The sequence below is a fragment of the Rhinoderma darwinii genome, chromosome 5 (genome assembly GCF_050947455.1).
Source record: "Rhinoderma darwinii isolate aRhiDar2 chromosome 5, aRhiDar2.hap1, whole genome shotgun sequence".
In the NCBI taxonomy this organism is placed as follows: domain Eukaryota; kingdom Metazoa; phylum Chordata; class Amphibia; order Anura; family Rhinodermatidae; genus Rhinoderma; species Rhinoderma darwinii.
The window spans coordinates 99,097,294-99,112,482 of NC_134691.1; positions in this window are offsets into that span (position 1 = coordinate 99,097,294).

Sequence of the window (15,189 nt, forward strand, 5' to 3'; positions counted from 1 at the left end):
CAGAGGCATAGCAAGAGACATAGCAAATTCCACAGACATAATATTAGTAGAGGACCCTGAATCCACGAAGGCACTGCCGGTAGCAGACCTACCACCAAAAGAGACCTGAAAGGGAAGCAAGATCTTAGTACGTTTCCTATTTAATGGAAATACCTGTGCGCCCAAGTGACCTCCCCGATGATCACTTAGGCGCGGAAGTTCTCTGGCTGCATTCTTACGCTTAGGACAGTTGTTCACTTGATGCTTGTCATCCCCACAGTAGAAGCAGAGACCATTCTTCCTGCGGAATTCTCTACGTTGTTGGGGGGACACGGAGGCCCAGAGTTGCATAGGTATCTCTGAGTCTTTCGGGGAGGAACGAAGCAACGGAACTTCGGGAGGCATCATGGGGGAGTCGGAGGAGAAAACACATAAACGTTCATGTTGTCGTTCCCTGAGACGTCGGTCAAGTCGTACCGCTAAAGCCATAGCCTGGTCTAGGGAGTCAGAAGAGGGATAGCTAACTAGCAGGTCTTTCAGGGCATTCGACAGACCCAACCTAAACTGGCACCTTAAGGCAGGGTCATTCCACCGAGAAGCTACGCAGCACTTCCTAAAGTCAGAGCAATACTCCTCAACAGGTCTCTTACCCTGACGTAAGGTCACCAGCTGACTCTCGGCAAAGGCAGTCCTGTCAGTCTCGTCATAAATAAGTCCGAGAGCAGAAAAGAAACAATCAATGGAGGAAAGTTCAGGGGCGTCAGGAGCCAAGGAGAAGGCCCACTCTTGGGGCCCTTCCTGGAGCCGGGACATAATTATACCCACCCGCTGGCTCTCAGAACCTGAGGAATGAGGCTTTAAACTAAAGTAAAGCCTACAACTCTCCCGAAAGGAGAGAAAAGCCCTCCGGTCCCCTGAGAACCGGTCGGGCAACTTGAGGTGGGGTTCAAGAGGTGCGGTGAGGGGAACTACCAAGGTAGCATCAGGCTGGTTGACCCTCTGAGCCAGGGCCTGGACCTGTAGGGAGAGACCCTGCATTTGCTGAGCCAGGGTCTCACGGGGGTCCATAGTGGTGTCAGGGACCAGGGTAGACTAGGTATGGGCTTGTTATTATGTAATGACCGGGGGGTAGGGAAACGGACAAGTGAGCCCTAATCTACCCGCCACACTGTCCCTGCCTACTTGCAACGACCCGCCCTAGGCGACGGGGTACAACTGGGCGGCAGTCCCTGCACTCAGTAAGTGCACGACAAACACGACAAACATACAAGGGAATACAAGCAAGGGAAAGGGGCAGTTGCCCACGGCAACACCGTGAGCAACCAGAGTGGTGAACGAGCCGAGTCAAGCCAGGAGTGTGCGAGGTACCAAACGAAGAGCAGAAGAGTAGTCAGTAAGCCAGGGTCTGTATGGAGCAGGAACAAAATAGAAGGAGCTGTAGCTGGGCCAGGAAACCACACGAAAAAGAATAACAAGCAAGGAGGAACAGGAAATGCAGGTATAAATAGACAGAGGGCGGGAGCTAGCTGAGTCTGGCCAGGCTGCGATAGGCTCTCCCACTCCTAAGCCTGCCAGCCTGAGTGGTGGAAGCTGGAGTCAGTCTCAGGGATGTAGATTCAGGTGCTGACTGATTAATTAAGGGAGTTAACCCCGAAGCTGTGCCTGGCAGATCCTTTACAACAGTTTTTAATGAACACATGGACACTACCTTCATGGCTCGAGGGCATACCCACTCTCTTAACACGACATTCTGGAAGAAGAGTTATTTGATCTGATTACTCTTTCTTCTCCAAAGTCCACAATAGTTATTCCAGAATTGACATCTTTATTGCTAATAAGGATCTACTGCTCCTAGCTACAACTCTACACTAGAAACAATGAAATGGTTGGACCATTACACTCCTGTTTGATGAACAACATATTCCTAACTGAACTTACTTTTTGGAGATTTAATTAATATGTAGAGTTCAGCAACACAATCAAATGATAGAACGAGATCTCAAGAAATATTTTGCATTAAATGCTTCTTCAGTATCAGATCCCAATATACTGTGGAACACCCATAAATTATAGCTAAACGGGAATTTCATTAAACCCCTTCCAGCTATGTGACGTAATAGTCCGTCACAGGAGTTGTCCTGTTAACGCAATCTGACAGACTATTACGTCACAGCATTAACAGGGCACTGTGTCGGAAGACAACGTTTTAAAGCAGAGGCAGACACAGATAGCTTAACGCTATCACTGCTTCAAGGCCAGGACCGGAGCTATCCTCCGATCCGGTCGATTAACCCCTTAGATGCAGCCCTCAAAACCGAGAGCTGCATCTATGGTGTTTACATGCCTATCGGAACTCTGCAATGAAATCGCGGGCTTCCGATGACTGATCCGGCAGACCGGAAGCCTAACAATGGCCTCCCGTTTGCCAAGTACGGAAGCCTGCTAGGTCCCGCCCAGAGGCGGGGCCTTAAAGGGGTCCGGACGCAATTTCAAGATGGTGCAGGCTCAGAAACTGAGCCTGCGACATCAGCCGTTAGTGTCAGCTGTATGTAACAGCTGACACCGTGCTGTAACGGCAGGGAATGGAGCTACTAATGGTTTGTAGCGATCGACATCGACACGATGTTATCGTGACTAATCCGATCGCTGCTATGGCCTCCTGGTCTGCCACGTATGATAACCTATTAGGCCCCGCCCACAGACGGGACCTAATAGGCTTGCTGTTTGTGAATGACTGACAGTTCTAATGCATTGCACTACGTGGGTCAGAGGTGCAAAGATCAGAGGTGCAGGACCTCAAGTCCCCTAGAGGGACAAAAAAAAATGTTGAAAAAAGTTAATAAAAACAAACACTGCCTTTTTTCCTATAATAAGCCTTTTATTATTGGAAAAAAAGTGAAAATGTTAAAAACAGTACACATTTTTGGTATCGCCGCGTCCGTAACGACCCAAACTATAAAACTATAATATTATTTTTCCCGCACGGTGAACGCCGCAAAAAAAAAACAAACCCAAAAAAACGCCAGAGTCACTATTTTTCTTATCACCACTATTTTTTTTATCACCACCCCTCACAAAACAAATGGAATAAAAAGTGATCATAAAGTCGCATGTACCCCAAAATGGTACCAATATAAACTACAACCCGTCCCTGCAAAAAACAAGCCCTTACACAGTTTTTTTGACTGAAAAATTAAAACAGTTCAGGCTCTCAGAATATAGCGACACATAATGTGCAGAGTGTCCAAAAGCGGATAACGTCTGGCCCCATTTATCAGTGCGACATCGGCCACATATCTCTGAAATATTATTTATTTAACGCATTATTATACCCTCTTATTATGCCCTGATGTACTCCACACAGATTACATATGCCCCCACATTATAAACTGAAATACCAGCAAAATCCCAAACAGAATAACTGCCAAGCAAAATCTGTGCTCCAAAAATCAAATGCCGCTCCCTCCCTTTTGAACCTTACAGCGTGCCCAAACAGCAGTTTACGTCCACATATATGGCATCACCATACCCGGGGGAACCAGCTTAGCAGTTTACGACATGTGTGTATTCGGTGGCACAAACAGGGCACAACATATTGCACAATTTTCACTTTGCACCATCCGCTGCGCATTAATTACTGATGGAAAAACACCTGTGGGGGCAAAATGCTCACTACACCCCTTAAAATACCTCAACGGGTGTCGTTTCCAAAATAGGGGTCATTACTTGGGGGTTTGTTTTGCTATTTGATCTCAGAACACTGCAATTGTGGGCCAATGCTGTCAAAATCTCCAAAATGGACCTCAAATGCGCATGTTGCTCTTCGCTTCTGAGCTTTGTCCAGGCAAACGTTAAATGCCTTGAAGGGTGTAGTTTCCAAAATGGGGTCACTTCTTGAGGGGTTCTACTGTACTCTGGTACCTCAGGGTTTTGCAAATGCGACATCATGCCCAAAAACCAAGCCAGCAAAATCTGCATGCCAAATAGCGCTCCTGCCTTTCCGAGCCCTGCAGTGTGTCCAAACAGCAGTTTATTACACATATGGGGTATTGCCGTACTCGGGAGAAATTGCTTTATAAATGTTGTGGTGCTTTTTCCTCTTTATCCCTATTCTACTTTTTAGTGGAAAAAACGCTGATATTCATTTTTATGGCCTAATTCCAATAAATTTTGCAAAAGACCAGTGGGGTCTAAATGCTTACTATACCCCTAGATAGATTCCTTAAGGGGTGTAGTTTCCAAAATAGGGTCACTTTTTGGGGGTTCCTACTGTTTCGGTCCCGCAGGCACTTAGCAAATGTGACATGGCACCCAAAAAACATTCCAGCTAAACTTGAGCTCCAAATGGTTCTCCTTCCCTTTTGACCCCTGCCGTGTGTCCTAGCAGCAGTTTATGACCACTTATGGGGTATTGCCGTAATTGGGAAAATTTGCTTTTCAAATGTTGGGGTGTTTTTTCTCCTTTATGCCTTGCAAAAATAAAAAATGTCAACATTTTATTAGAATAAATGTAGATTTTCATTTTCACGGCCTAATTCCACTAAAGTCAGCAAAAAACCTGAGGGGTCAAAATACACACTATACCCCTCGATAAATTCCTTGAGGGGTGTAGTTTCCAAAATGGGGCCACTTTTGGGGGTTTCCAGTGTTTTGGTACCTCCAGGATGTTGCAAACACGACATGGCACCAAAAATCATTCCAGCAAAATCTGTGCTCCAAAATCCAAATGGCGCTGCTTCCCTTCTGAGCCATGCCGTGGGTCCAAACAGCAATTTATTACCACATATGAGATATTCCCGAAATCGGGAGAAGTTGCTTTACAAATTTTGGTGTTCTTTTTCTCCTTTATTCCTAGTAAAAATTAAAAATGTCTACGTTTTTTCAGAAAAAAGGTGGATTTTCTTATTCATGGCTGAATTCCAGTAAATTCTGCAAAAAACCTGTGGTGTCAAAATGCTAACCATACCCCTAGGAAAATTCCTTGAGGGGTGTAGGTTCCAAAATGGGGTCACTTTTGGGGGTTTTTCACTGTTTTGGTCCATCCAGGACTTTGCAAACGCGACATGGCACCGAAAATCATTCCAGCAAAATCTGTGCTCCATAATCCAAAATGCGCTGTTTCCCTTCTGAGCCCTACCGTGGGTCCAAACAGCAGTTTATTACCACATATAGAGTATTGCCGTAATCGGGAGAAATTGGTTTACAAATGTTGTAGTTCTTTTTCTCCTTTATTCCTTGTAAAAATTAAAAAATTCTACGTTTTTTTCAGAAAAAAGGTGGATTTTCAATTTTACAGACTATTTCCAATAAATTTAGCAAAAAAAACCTGTGGGGTTAAAATGCTAACTATACCCCTCGATCATTTTCCTGATGGGTGTAGTTTCCAAATTGGGGTCACTTTTGGGGATTTCCACTGTTTTGGCACCTCAAAACCTCTTCAAACCTGACATGATGCCTAAAATATATTCTAAAAAAAGGAGGCCCCAAAATCCTCTAGGTGCTCCTTTGCTTCTGAGGTCCGTGTTTCAGTCCAAGAGGACACTAGGGCCACATGTGGGATATTTCTAAAAACTGTAGAATCAGGGTAATAAATTTGGAGTTGCAATTCTTGGCTAAAACCTTCTGTGGTACAAAATGTTAATGATAAAAAAAAATGAAATTAGTAAATTTCACTTCTATTTTGCGTTAATTCCTGTGAAACGCCTAAAGGCTTAAGAAACTTTTTAAATGCTGTTTTGAATACTTTGAGGGGTGCCGTTTATAAATGGGGTGATTTATGGGGACTTTCTAATATATAAGGCCCTCAAAGCCACTTCAAAACTGTACTGGCCCTGTAAAAATCGCCTTTTGAAATTTTCTTGAAAATATGAGAAATTGCTGCTAAAGTTCTAAGCCTTGTAACGTCCTAGAAAAATAAAAGGACGTTCAAAAAACAATGCAAACATAAAGTAGACATATGTGGGATGTTAACTAGTAACTATTTTGTGTGGTACAGAAAAAATATGGAAAAAATCCTCCAGCTCACCTTGTCACAAGAAGGGTATGAAAGTCAGCGCACGGATCCTCGTGTCGGCACACGCAAGAGATACAGCAGAAAAAGGGGAGTTGGAACCAGCGCTGGGAGTGCAAATTCTGTTAAAAACGGGAATCTTCTTCCAAGTTTTAATATGTCTTGATTAAAATCAAAGTAAAGGACTACGAACAAATAATTGGTGACGGGCAGGTATAGTCCAAGGTACAGAGAGAAAAGAGAAGATAGGCGGTAGCCTATGCGTTTCATAAGCCATGACTAAGGACCCAGCGAGGGTCTGAAACGCGTAGGCTACCATCTATCTTCTCTTTTCTCTCTGTACCTTGGACTATACCTGCCCGTCACAAATTATTTGTTCGTAGTCCTTTACTTTGATTTTAATCAAGACATATTAAAACTTGGAAGAAGATTCCCGTTTTTAACAGAATTTGCACTCCGAGCGCTGGTTCCAACTCCCCTTTTTCTGCTGTATTTTGTGTGGTATTACTATCTGTCTTACAAACAAATACATTTAAATTAAGAAAAATGCTAATTTTTATAAATTTTCTCAACATTTTGGTGTTTTTCACAAATAAATACTGAATTTATCGACCAAATTTTTTTACTAACATCAAGTAAAATATGTCATGAGAAAACAATCTCAGAATCGCTTGGCTAGGTGAAAGCATTCTCAAGTTATTACCACATAAAGTAACACATGTCAGATTTGAAAAAATCGGCTGTGTCCTGAAGGCCAAAACAGGCCGTGTCCTTAAGGGGTTAAATAAGGATAAAAAAAAAAGAAAGAAGTAACTTCTCTTTTCCTTTACAGAATACATAAAAAAGTAAGAACTTATTAATAAAACTAAACAAACTCAGGATGAAGCCGAATGGCTTTTCTAACTTAGGCAACAACCACGTGCTTGTTTATTGCATGATTATGAGAAAAGAAAAAATCACATTATTTTTCCCAGAATAACAAGGCAGGGAAATTACTAGCCTCACGTCTCAAAATGTAACATGCAAAATACAGAATCCAGTTTTTGCTAGATTTTCGAAACGGGAAACTTTATAACCCCCGAGATATTGCTAATAGATTGAAGGATTACGATCCATCACTTTATAGTTTACATAGTGACCCCTTTTCTCCTCAGGTAACAGAGCAGGACATTTATGCAAACTCTACATCTTCCTAAATTAACAGTTGAGAAGCTTGCATCCCTCAACTTTCCTATAACAGTTGTAGAAGTTTCTAACACCATTAAATATCTTACCCTGGGAAAGTCACCTGACCCTTGACGGATTAATGGTTCATAAATGAATATTACAAGTCATTTCATCACATATTTGTGTTACATCTCTGCCAGACCTACCACAAAGCTATCGCGACTGGTACATTCACGACAGAAAACCACTCGGCCTTGATAGTAACTCCCCCCAAACTTAGGAAAGGCCAGGATACTCTTCAACACTTATGGCCTATTACACTGCTGAATGCAGACCTGAAAATGTACACAAAAACATTAGCTTCTAGATTAGCCCTACTTATGCCTTGTTTGGTCAAAGAGGACCAAGTCGGATTTGACAAGGGTAGACAAGCCCCAGAAAACACCGGGCATGTGTTAAATATTATACACTTCATAGCTTCTCACAAGATATCTGCGATCTTGCTTTCGCTAGATGCCAAAAAGGTGTCGACCACATTCATTGAATGTATTCCTTTTCGGCTCTGGGGAGGATGGGCTTCTTGGGAAATATTTTAAATGCCACCCTTGTACTATGCTCAGGTTCATCAGCCCAAGTATTCACTAATGGCTCCCTGTCTGATGAGTTCTGCATCGCTAATAGTACTATAGAGGGCTGTTCGTTAGCTACCTTAATATTTAGATTGTCAATGGAACCACTTACTCAAGCATTATGTGAAGATGCCTCTGTGAAGGAAAATTATTAATGGGGACCGCATGCACACTATCTCATTATACACAGATGACTGTTATGCTTAAAGTTGGACCCAGAGAACTCAGTACATGCTCTTGTTCTTATTAAACGTTTTGGATCCATGTCATATTTTAAAATTAATAGTCATAAGTCACATATACTTCCTTTAAATTTGTCTCTAAAACAGATCTAATTTTCGAAAAATAAATATCTAATTGACTGCAAACAAGAAGGTATAGGTTTCTTGGGTATCATTTTAACAGCTTCATATAAGCAACTGTATAAATGTAACTATGAATCTCTTTTGACTCAGATTGCCACAGAGAGCCAGCGGTTAACTAAATTTGAAGTCTCCTGGACTGTTAGAATAGTGGCCTTCAAAATTATTTTATTGCCGAGGCTTTTGTATCTGTTTTTAACCCTCCCAACAGATATGTCAAGACACTTTTTCATTTATAATTCCAAGATTTTAGCTAAATTTGTTTGCACTGACCGTAAACCATGTAGCTCCTACAAATTATTTACCAAATATAAAGGCAAGGGTTCTTTAAGTATACCATATGTGTTTGATTACTATGTGGAATGTCAGGTATCACAATGGACTCATTGGTGGAATTTGGACATTAACAAATATTGGGTACATATTGAAAACACCCTATCTCCCCCGACTAATCTAAAAGCCTTGTTAATAGCCCCATTTTGGAAAATCGAATTCCCACCTCATATTTCATCATTAACACATGTATCCATAACTAGTTGAGTGAAATTCCATGGAAGTACGGATGACAATATGGCCATATCAGAAGAATTTATTCTGCTGGAGATATTGTTCCTAGCTATCCTTAACTTAAATATTGCTTTATGGGCGCAAAAAGTTAGTTCTTCATTCGCTGACTAATATCACGTGAACTTCTAATGCCATTTACAGACCTCACTGTATAGTTCTCTCTTCCTCGCAGTGACCTCAATAAATATTTGCAGATATGCCATTTTTTGTCCTTTAATAATATTGCATTGATGCGCTGCAATTCCTCCAACATGTACACAAAGAGAATTAAAGGTCTTAAACCAATTTACAGCCTAATGAATAAACATAGTAAACTTCAGAAGTCTTACCCTTTCAAATTATGGGAAAAGGAAATGGGCTTATCTTTTAATGATACGGAATGGGTACAAGTCCTTTGTCTGATATATAAGTCCCTCAGTTGTAACTCACATTTCGAGGCGGCTACGAAAACTGCTTTACATTGGTATTTTACACCTGATAGTTTACATCACATGTATCCAACTCCACACATACTTGCTGGAGAGACTATGGTTGTAAAGTTGCATTATATCTCATCCTCTGGCAATGCCCAAGTCTAACCTCTTATTGGCATTCTGTTTTCTGGTTGACTTAGAAAATGTTACACATACAGATGCACGCAGAGCAACTATTTCCGTCTAATCTACAGAGACTGCCGACGGAGGGTACGAACAGAGCTTCTGAGGGCAGTGTGAACAGAGCCTAAGTTGACATTTTTTTAGGATAACATCATTGGTCTCCAGCAATTTCTCAAACTGGCTTAGGAACATTACAAGTTCCATGCAAATCAAAAGAGGCAAGATACTCAAACTTCGCCCATTTCAGCATTTCTTCGGCTCGATATGCGGCATGTTGGAATTACCATGGCAACGGGATAACACAGCTCTCTTCTGCTTGTCATACGTAGCCCTGAATTAGGATTGGTGTGTTATGTCATTCTACCTGGACCTTAAAGGAGAACTGCTCCAGTGTTTTAATATTTTGTTGTTAGCCTTGGTGGTGAGTCTCCTGGCGTTATTCCTGTTGTTTTCTGTAATGCCCTGTGTTTTACCTGGCTTTTGCCTTGACTCTGCTTGATTCATTTTATCCGAGTACCTGGCCTGATTCTGACCTTGCATCCTCATACTGATTACTGGACTTGATGTTGCCCATCTGTCACTGTCTGACATACATCTGTTTGGCCACAAAGCAATTTATACCCGCCAATTGCACCCCGACCGTCTTTTAGAAACTATCCTGAAGACAGCAACCTGGGAATCTTACCGGCAAAGTCCAATCCTTCTTGCAGAGGTTAAGGGAGAAGAATGGGAATTCCTTAGAATCCGCACCCAAGGTTAACCTGCGGAAACTCAATAACTGTCCCAGCCATTCATCGTCCCTGTCTAAAACTCAATTACTCCTGCTCTGGAGCGCAACTTTATCTCCGACAAGTCTGCATAGTGTCACTAATGTCTGTTCCCGCTAGGCTGTGCTACTCTGCATCACAAGTTCCCTCTATGACTATACAGGGCCAGCCATAGTGTATCCTTTAGTGAGAGCCTCAGTGTGCCTACCTTGACAGCCAGTGTGCCCCCCAAGTTCCAGCTACAACTCTCAAGCACAATTAATACCGCCCGCATATTCCCCTGGATGTTCGCACATTTGCTCATTCGCAATCATTGCCCCATGTAAACAGGGTGGCGTTTACCAAATGCTCGTTCATTGGTTCATTCATTGGCTCGTTCATCTTTTAGGCGGCCAGAAAAATGATCGCTTGTCGGCAGTACACATTGGATGTTCTGCCAACTAGACACAAAATGTATGGGGACGAACGATCGTATTAATGATTGTTCGACCCCATATTTGCGATCATTCAGAATGTAAATGGAGCAAACCAGCGCCGATCAACATGTTGTATTCTTGATCGGTGCTTGTTTAATGGGAAGAATAAAGGACCTTTAGAACAATAACTCCACACAAGGAGACATTGATTCCTATGTAACACCACTCCTCTCTGTATAAGGCGTGTGCTCTGTGGTAACTGTCAGGCTTCATCCTGTTGACAGAGTAATGGGGCAACAGAATCCCTTCTTGCTCACAAATAGAATAATTCCTATTAATAAAAGTATAGACGGAGATTTCTGTATAGTCAATTCCTTAATATAGATATGTGTAGATTTCTTTTTCGTTCACTACAATTGAACCTACCCTTCAAAAGCATAATACCAAATATAATATCAAATATCATGATTACAAAAAAACATTACCTTGAGCAGAAAAATTTATAATTCTATATAACATGAGAATAACAGAGATTGACATACAGTGCATCTCACATCCTTATACATCTATCTGGTACAAATCAGTGGCATAACTACTGCTGTAGCAGCCATAGCAGCTACTACGGGCATGGTGGCATGAGCGGGTCAGTGCTACCTGGCCCGACACATAATGTTATTACGGGCCCCCTCATTCCAAGTGGCATCGCCAGCACCGGGCAGCTGGGGCCCCAGAGAGCAGGTTACGTAAAATTGTATCTGCATCCTTAGGACGCAGATCCAATTGAACACTATTACAGAGCAGGGAGCTATCTCCCTACTCTGCCATTTACTAGGCTACAGGCCACGCCAGCCTACGCAAGCGTCCTGTCTCAGGGTGCTGAGGAGGCTGTGGACCAGCTCCGTTAATCGCGGGAACAGGACTAGGTGAGTATAATGTTTTTTTATTTGTTTGGGGTGTCACTATCTACATGGGGGTTATGTGGCACTATCTACAAGGAGGATATGTGCCACTATCTACAGCGGGGCTATGTGGCACTACCGACAAGGGGTCTATGTGGCACTATCTACAAGGGGGGCTATGTGTCACTATCTACAACATTCAAAAGTTTGCTATGGGGCCCAGCCTTTCCTAGTTACGCCCCTGGTACAAATAATTGAAAAAAGGATAGCGGATTAGGAGAACTATAGAGCTGACAACAGCACAACTGTATAAGAACACAAGTAAATAGCTTTCTTGCTGCTTTGTATGTGAATTATTTATGCTGGGTTTGTGTCAGCATGATGTGATATTGTTAATAACTTCGAAGAAGCAGTAACACAGTGTGATACATTAACAGTGCAGGAGTTGTGGGAGTGTAGCTATTCGGGAAAATGTTCTAAGAACTCTAAGCCCATTTCCGTAGTGTAAACAACATCAATAGCAAGTACGTGCAACCCACTTTGTATACTGTAGTGTCTGCTATCAAACAATGCAGCACATTTTATTTTTAGAGGTTTTACATGCTTAGAATTTCAGAGGTTTATTTTTTAATGCTTAAGTTAAAATTTTGTGTATTTGAAGCTATTTCTGCCTAAAGTAGAAATAAAAAGTTAGAGCAAACTCAAAGGTTTGTTTGTTTGTTTACTTGAAAATATATTGGGATTTTGAAGATGAGCCATATTGATTGTCATATTGAATAAAGTATATATATATATATATATATTATATTTCTGAGAAGATGATGTTTGGTTACAGCTCCTGAAGCATCCCCAACTTAAAGAAAAGCTACAGATTTGGAACACATTGTATAACAGTATGTTTATTTTTATGATTGTTGTCTATTGACCCCCTAAAGGACACGGTCAATTTTAATTTTTTAATTTTAGTTTTTTCCTCCCAGCCTTCCAAAAGCCATAACTCTTTTATTTTTTTGTCGACATAGCCATATAAGGGCTTGTTTTTTTAGCAGGAAAAGTTGTAGTTCTTCATGGCACCATTTATTGTACCATACAATGCACTAGGAAACGGGAAGAAAATTATTTGTGGGGTGAAACTGGCAAAAAAAATTAAGATTACGGTATTACGGCATCCATCAGGCGGTAAAAACTTTATTCAACAGGTTGATATGATTACAGCGATACTAAATGTATATGTTTTATATATGTTTTTTATGTTTTACCAGTTTTATAAAAAAACTATTTGTTAAAAAAATAGTATATTCTGAGAGCCATAACTTTTTCATTTTTCCACCGATTAAACAATGTGAGGACTTTTTTTTTTTTTTTGCAGTGCGAGCTGTTGTTTTCATTAGTACCATTTTGGGGTACATGCAACTTTTTGTTCACTTTTAATTGCATTCCTTTGGGGGAGCTAAGGTGACCAAAAAAGAGCAATTTGGGTGTTTTACTTTTTTTCCATGGCGTTCACCAAGCGGGTTAAACGATGTTATATTGTAATAGTTCTGACTTTTATGGATGCAACGATACCAGTTATGTTAACTTTTTTTTGCATTACTTTAAGGGAAAAAATGAAAATAATTTTTTTTCCCTTTTTTTTTTGGAACATTAAAAAAAACTTTATTGAACTGTCTTTTACATTTTGTATTAATCCGCCCATTGCAATGAGCTGTTGGCTGTATTCCACAGACGTCACCTGCTAAGTATGGAGTGAGCTCAGCCTCTGAGCCCGCTCTATACTTCCCCTTAACGGCTGCCACGTACATGTACATAATAAATTATAGAACTCATACAAAATCTTTAAAGGGTTATTCCCATATTATAGTAATGGCATATTTCTTGGATATGTCATCACTTTATGATCGGTGGGTTTCTGACCTCTGGGACCCCCACCGATCCTTAGAATGAAGGGGCCAGAGCACTTATTACATGCTGCGTCCCCTTCTAACTTATCACTGCACAGGGTTGCGATCCCTTAATTTTAAGGATCAATGGGAGTCCTAGAGGTCAGACCAGACCAATCATAAAGTGATGGCATATTTTAGCAATATACGATCACTGTATAAGATGGGACCACCCCTTTAATAAAAATTACTTAGTTGATAAAGTCAGGGGTAACACAGGAGGCAGAGGGCCCCATTCAAGAACTGTATATATGCCCTTTGTCTCTAATGGCTCATTATAGAGTATACTCTTATATTTTACTAACAATCCACCAGTAATTGTGAGCTATGAAAATCATTAGCTTAGTCCTTACATGCAGATGAAAAGACAATCGGAAGCTGATATCTGCATTTACATTGGCAGTGGGCCCCTTAGCTACTGGGCCCAGTACAACTGCACCGTTTGCACATAAAGTATTTTACACTTCAGAGAAAGTGGTAATGTGTTCATATTAGTATTTGACCTGACATATATTACTTATACATCTTAAGAATCTTCAAATAAATCTACCGTTCAGTTTTTGTTTTCTAATCTGTTAATATTAGTATTTGACCTATTGACATATGTTACTTATGCATCATAAAAATCTTCAAATAAATCTATCATTCAGTTTCTGTTTTCTAATATGTCCATCAAATTTTTGTCTATTTTGACCAAGTTGTCCAGGAAAAAAAATTTAAAAAGTAAGTTGGCAACCCTGGTTCCATGTTACTCGTAGCACTGAATTAATATACGGCTAAGGCTTCGTTCACATCTGCGCTCGGGCTCCGTTCTGACGTTCCGTCCAAGCTTTCTATCGGAACGGAGCCCTGACAGACACAAACGGAAACCATAGGTTTCCTATGGATCCGGTGCCAATGGTTTCCGTTCGTCTCAGTTGTGCAAGGGTTCCGTCATTTTGTCGGAATCAATAGCGTAGTCGACTACAGATTATACAACGCAAGTGTGAATTTAGCCTAATTTATTCATTACTATCATTTTTATTTTTATATTTAATCTCAGAATGCTTTCTTTCTATATACAATATCCCTTGCTAAAAGCAATAGATAGCTTAGATTCAAATAGTGTTGCATTTTATATTATTATTGAACATTATTATTTAATGTGTTCTGTTTACAGGTGTCACATAAGTATATACTTATAAACGTCTATTTAGGATATTTTAGATAAAGTGTGTTCAGTTTTTCACTGCTTGAGAAAGACTTCAGGGAAGCCGATACGTCGCTGTTTGTACATCTAATGAATTAATAAACATGGAAAATTCTTCTAGTGAACCCATTAAGTCAGACTACTGCATGTTAAGCTGCAAGTGACCACACTAGTGATCATTCAGTGCTGTTCCTATTGCTTTGTTTTTAGGACTTTATATTATGTGATCAAACTTTTCCCATACAATTACCTGATCATTCATACTGAATGGGTAACTATCTATTCTTATTTTTCACTCACTTTGGTTCCATTGCCTTCTTCTGCTTGATTTAAAACCCTTAAAAAAACATTTTAGTAACATTTCTCTAGAGCCTAATTTTATGCTTGACAGTTTGTGCACTCTAAGAAAAGGTTAAGTGGCAGCTTACCCTGGCCAAACTCTTTTGTGTGTTCAAAAACTAATGTCAGAAAATTTTAGCATATTCATTCCCTAAATGATCAACATTTCATTTCCCAGGAACATTTTCTGTCAGTAAGTTCAGAAATGCTCTTGTAAAATGATAAATTGATATACTCTTTTCTCAAAGATTTCATTCATATACTATATTTATCCTTATCCAGACAGCTTATCCTGTTCATTGACTTGCAAAAACAAGCCATTGCAATTT